General features: G+C 41.3%; 1 non-coding gene across 1 annotated transcript; it reads left to right on the top strand.

Annotated features, from left to right (window-relative positions):
• Positions 1-5,027: 5,027 nt before the first annotated feature.
• LOC118491851 lies at positions 5,028-5,135 on the top strand. Its single transcript, XR_004892296.1, has one exon. It is a non-coding gene; the product is annotated as a small nucleolar RNA R71 (small nucleolar RNA).
• Positions 5,136-5,800: the final 665 nt, after the last annotated feature.

The following is a 5,800-nucleotide window of genomic DNA, read 5'->3' as shown; positions in this document are numbered from 1 at the left end:
TAGTATAGTGTTGGCAAGATACCGAGGTCGTCCAAGGACACAAGAGCTTTTAGTACCGGTTTATCCTCAACGTCTAATCAAATCAAAAGTTTAGAAAAAGGTTTTAAACTATAAAATAAAAACTAAAAATACTGAAAAATAAAAATAAAACAGATAGACAAGATGAATCACTTGGATCCGACTCGTGTTTAGTGTAACCTTTGATTATTTCCGCACTTTTGCACTTTTTAAGAGATTATCTTAGTTATAGTAGTAGGCCCCTCTTTTGAAGGTGGCGTTACCCTCAACCCAGTAGTTTGAGTCAGCAAGGATACAATCCTAAAGGGTTGGATTATTGAAAGATAATTAATTAAGTTATTAATGCATAATGTGGTAGGCCCCTCTTTTGAAGGTGACGTTACCCTCGGCTAAGTAGTCTGAGTCAGCAGGGATACAGTCCTAAGTAGCCGGGTTAAAGTTTTAATAGTAGTTACATATGAGGGGATCAAAGAGTTTGGACCCCCGCCATCTAATACCGGTGGGTATTGAAGGAGGTCCTACTAAATTTGACCCAGGTCCTTGCAGGATCTATACACTGAACAAGGCAAGACTCTTACCAAACAATTCCCTTAACCCCCGACCAGGTAGCCAACATATCTCCATATAGACCGTGGAGATATGAATGGTGAAAATCTTTTATTTTATATAGACAGTAAAATAATGCCAAGACACCACGGACAAATGATAAGGAAGATTCACCTTCAACATAAGAAACTAGTTATTAAAGTCATTAATACATAACCAAATAAAAAGTGCGAAAAGATTAAAAATAAAAAGTATTACACTGGACACTTGTCTTCACCAAGTGATGTAAGAGACTTAGGCAAACATGGCCTTTGATTGTCAAGAACTCTTATGATCAATCTTGGATCCCGAGACTACTCACACACTCTAGGATGGATGATGGATGATGGTGGTGGATGACGGTGTTGTGGTGGTGGTGGAGTGTGGGTGAAGTGTGAGAGAGGTGGTGTGCCAAGGGATGGTTTGCAAATGAGCCAAGCACCCCTATTTATAGCCTGCACAGAAGCTCGGGCACGGCCCCGTGTCCATCCTCCTTCTCTTTCTTCATTAAATGCAGTTTGTCTGCATTAGTTGACCACGCCCCCGTGTCCGCTGGGCACGACCCCGTGTGCAGAAGCGTATTTGTACTATCAAGATTTCCTCAGATTCTGTGAATCTTAGAGTTGACCACGACCCCGTGTCCGCTGGGCACGCCCCCGTGGTGGGTGCTAGAAGCTTCTACAACTTTGTCTTTTCTACAGACACTTGGGCACGCCCCCGTGCTCACTGAGCACGGGGTGTGTTCAGCCTTCTGTTCTCTTGATTTTGCTTGGGAAGATGCTGTCAGGGGGTCGGGCATGCCACGTTTGTTCCTTTTCTTGTATTTATGTTAGATTTAGCTGCCTTTTTGCTTCTTTTGTTCATTTGAGCTCATTTAATCCTGAAAATACAAAAGGAAGACAAAAACACACTTTTTTCAACATTAGCACTTAAAAAGGGTTAGTTTTATGCCACATTTGATGTAATTTATATGTTGCATTCTGCACACATCAAATACCCCCACACTTGAATCTTTGCTTGTCCTCAAGCAAAACTCTTTATAATGTGGCTTTACACTTCCCAAATGGAATGGGTAGAAGAGAAGGTTTTTGGGCTTGTCATAGAGTGTCGAGATTTCCAAGATTCTTTATTAAGTTCTATTTTTATTTATTTACAATCCTATTCATCATGATTTATTTAAAACATTACATAAGATAAATTACTTATTAGGGCATAACATACCTTTTTAAAATTCCATTTATATACAAGTTCACATACCTCACGGGGGATCACTCAACACTCAGCCGAAGATGTATATTAGTGTATCACTCGAGAGCGGCATGGAACTTACTCCTACCATAAGCTTGCCAAGCAATCAATCCTCCTCCTTTTTAACTATACACCTTTGTAAATATCAAGAGGACTTTTGGGTGAAGGGTTAGGCTTGGGTTAAAGGTAGGTGGTTGGGTTAGTGGTTAGTAAAAGGGCGAAAGGCGTAAAAAGCGTTGGTTTTCGTAACACTTTTTATTTTTATAACTTTTTATTTTGATAAAGCACTTTTTTCAAACAAATTTCTTTTTGATAAACTTGTTTGTTTATTTCTTTTGGCTTCATCATCATTTTTTTTATAATAAGGAAGTCATAAGAAAAACCGAGCTTTGTTACTAAAATAAATGGTTAAAAATAAAAAGGGTTTTGGTGGGTAAAAGGGTGTTTGTTTTGGGTTAAGAAATGAAAAGGTTTAGGCTCAAAGGGGTTAACTAGGGGGATTTTGGTTAGGTGGTAAAAAAATAATGGTGTAGAAATAAAAAGGGTTAGTCCTAATGTCTCCATTATTTACTTACTCGGGTTTAAGTTGGTGAGGACCGGGAATGTATCGTTGTGGCAAGTTCTAGAGTCGTAAGAACCAAGCGACTATTCACACAAGAAACGAAAAATGAGCATTTAGTTTAAAGATGTGTATTTGTATGCTCAATAAAGGCTCAAAACTCACTTTTTGTGGGAATTGGTTTTTTTATGTGATCAAATTTTAACTAGATTTGTCATGTCGTTTTATAATTTTCTTATGTTGGTTCTTTTTATCACAACGCTATCGGTTGTAAATTTGTAAAAATATAACTTTTTTAGAACTTGAGATTCCCAAATTAAACCTAGACAAGTAAAAAAATGAAAAATCTTTTTGAAAAAATTTGGGGTGATTAGCGGTTCCAATAGAGTTTTGTGTAAGGCTTGTAGTTAGAACCTGCAAGATTCAAGGTTTTAGCATCCCCCCTCCCACACTTAAATTACACGTTGTCCTCAATGTGTCCCAAAAGTAAGTTTTTAGGTTGATTGAATGTGTAAAAAGGTGTGAAAAAGCAAAAAAATTATGTTACTGGGCGTCTGGACACGGCCCCGTGTTCAGATTGCCAGTAACAGAAATTAGTAAAAAGAAACAGAAGCCTGGGCACGGGGGCGTGTTCAGCGAGCACGCCCCGTGTCCAGTTACCTGAACTGGGCATTTTCTGCAGATGGTTGGGCATGGGCTGTGTTGGGTGAGTACGGCCTCGTGCTGAACTTGCTGTAATGAAGAAAAATTGTCGGGTGGCCCTGTTTTTGTGCATGGGGTGCTGGTTCAAGTTTCCCTTAGTATCCTTCACCATCCCGAGTGTGTTTTATTCTTGAAAATTAAAACTAAACTAGAAAACATAAAAATTAATCTAAACTAAACTAAGGATAGTTCCGCGGAATGCCTCCGTGGTGCGCCACGTTTATAAGGGTCCTTGGCTAGACCCAAAGCCTGGTCATATGTTACCCAAGTGGGATGTTTTGCATCCCATGCTGCACCGTCGGAGAGCATCATCCAAACTTGAGTCTATGACCTTCATGTAGTTGACCGGGTCGTCATCCTCTACTTTCTTTCCAACTCCAAACTTCATCTCCTTGTCCCCAATCCTCAATGTTAGTGTTCCATCATTCATGTCTACCACTGCTTGGGCCGTAGCTAGGAATGGCCTCCCTAGAATGAGTGGGACTTCGGTATCTTCCTCCATATCTAGTATGACAAAGTCGGTCGGGAAGACAAATTCGCCGACTTTGACCAATAAATTTTCAGCGACACCTTGTGGATATTTGACGGACCTATCGGCGAGTTGTATGCTCATTTTTGTAGGGCTTGTTTTCCCTAGGCCGAGTCGGTTGAATATTGATGCGGGCATGAGGTTGATGCTAGCCCCGAGATCGGCTAGTGCATTGCGAATGGGGGATTCCCCAATCGAACAAGGAATTGTGAAGCTTCTAGGGTCAATCTTCTTTTGCGGGAGTTTGTTGAGTAGCAGAGCGGAGCATTCTTCGCCTAAATTAACTAATTGTAACGATTCAATTTTCCTTTTATGAGTGAGGAAGTCCCTCATAAATTTTGAATATTTAGGCATTTGAGTTAGGACTTCGATAAATGGAATATTAACATGCAATTGTTTTAGTAAATTTTCGAACTTTGCGAATTGCTCATCGGTCTTTTAACGAATTAACCTACTGGGGTATGGAACCGGAGGAGTCTTAGTGGGCTCTTGAATTGGTGAAGGAGCCTTCTCTTGTTAGGGCGTGAGTGGAGTTGTGGTTTGGCTAGATTGGCTTCTTTCAGTTGGCGGTAATGGAGCCTCCTCGGGACCCACGGTACGGTTTCTCAATGTGATGAGATGTACTTGCGCCTTTGGGTTGGTTTCGGTGTTACTTGGCAACGCGCCTTGTGGTCTCTTGGAGAAATTCTGAGCTATTTGATTTAATTTCTTTTCAATGTTTTGAATACTAGCTTGCTGATTTCTAAAATTCGATTCCAATTGTTGAAATCGGTCCGAGTTTTTCTTTTCAGTGTCGGAGATGAGGCGAGATACAGTATCTTCACGCCTTTCTCGTCCACCTTGTTGTTGAGAGAAATTTTGAGACTCGTTTCTTGGTTGTTGAAGTTTATTCATTGGTTTAGATTTTGTTGGTTACTACCATTGCCGGGTTCTCTCCAACCAAGGTTAGGGTGGTTACGCCATCCTTGGTTGTAGGTACCCGTTGGAGGACCCGACGGCCTAGGTCTATTATCAATGTAGTTTACCGATTCTGTTTGATTATCCACTTCTTTCATACAACTCCAATTTTCATGTGGCCCACCACACCCCTCACAAGCCATAACTGAGGCCGTTTTTGCCATCTCTAGCTTTTTGATTTTTGAAGAAAGGGCCTCGATTTGGGCTTGTAAAGAAGTGCTTTCATCAACCTTATGGGCGCCCGGGGCAATAGATTTCTTGCCTCGAGGAGTGTGCCACTAAAAATTGGTTTGAGCAATTTCCTCAATTTGATTATATATTTCATTTGCGCGACGATTACCTAAAAGCCCCCTGGAGCTAGAGTCAAGTGTTTGTCTTGTGTGTGGCAACAACCCATTGTAGAAAGTGGATACTTGTTGCCACACCGCATGACCGTGATGAGGACACTTTCTTAGTAGCTCCTTGAACCTTTCCCAAGTTTCATATAAGGATTCCCCATTCTCTTGTGAATATGTATTAATTTTAGTCATTAATTTATCCGTTTTAGCAGGAGGGAAATACTTATATAGAAACTTTTGGGCTAGTTCATCCCAGGTGTTTACCAAGCCAACTGGGACGGTATTAAGCCAAGCCTTAGCTCGTTCTTTTAGAGAAAATGGAAACATTCGAAGGCGGATGGCGTCGTTTGATGCTCCATTGATCCGAAAGGTATCACATATTTCTAAGAAATTAGTAATATGTAGACGGGGATCCTCGTCCGCAAGCCCATGGAAGGTTGCGGAGTTTTGAAGCATTTGTATCAAATGTGGCCGAAGTTCGAAGTTGCTGGCTTCGACATTCGGTGCATTGATAGCGGCGCCGAGAATACCTACGGTGGGTCGTAGTTAATCCATGAGGGTACGTTGGTCCGCCATTGGAAGTGGGTCCCCCGAAACTTTCTCTTGGTTTTTAGCTTTAAGCCTTCTTCTTAGAAAGCGTTCGGGTTCGTCTAGGGGTTCTTTTATGTCTCTACTAGAACTCGAGCTCATACACTACGTGGAAAATTCAGATGTGGCGCCTGGGTTCCAAGTCCTACAACACGATATTTTACTAACACCAAACACACATATGGGCAAGTGCACCCATCGTGAGCGTAGTATAGTGTTGGCAAGATACCGAGGTCGTCCAAGGACACAAGAGCTTTTGGTACCGGTTTATCCTCA

The sequence above is a fragment of the Helianthus annuus genome, chromosome 4 (assembly GCF_002127325.2).
Source record: "Helianthus annuus cultivar XRQ/B chromosome 4, HanXRQr2.0-SUNRISE, whole genome shotgun sequence".
In the NCBI taxonomy this organism is placed as follows: domain Eukaryota; kingdom Viridiplantae; phylum Streptophyta; class Magnoliopsida; order Asterales; family Asteraceae; genus Helianthus; species Helianthus annuus.
The sequence above is the reverse complement of the archived record's forward strand: the minus strand, read 5'-3'. Positions and strand labels throughout refer to the sequence as shown.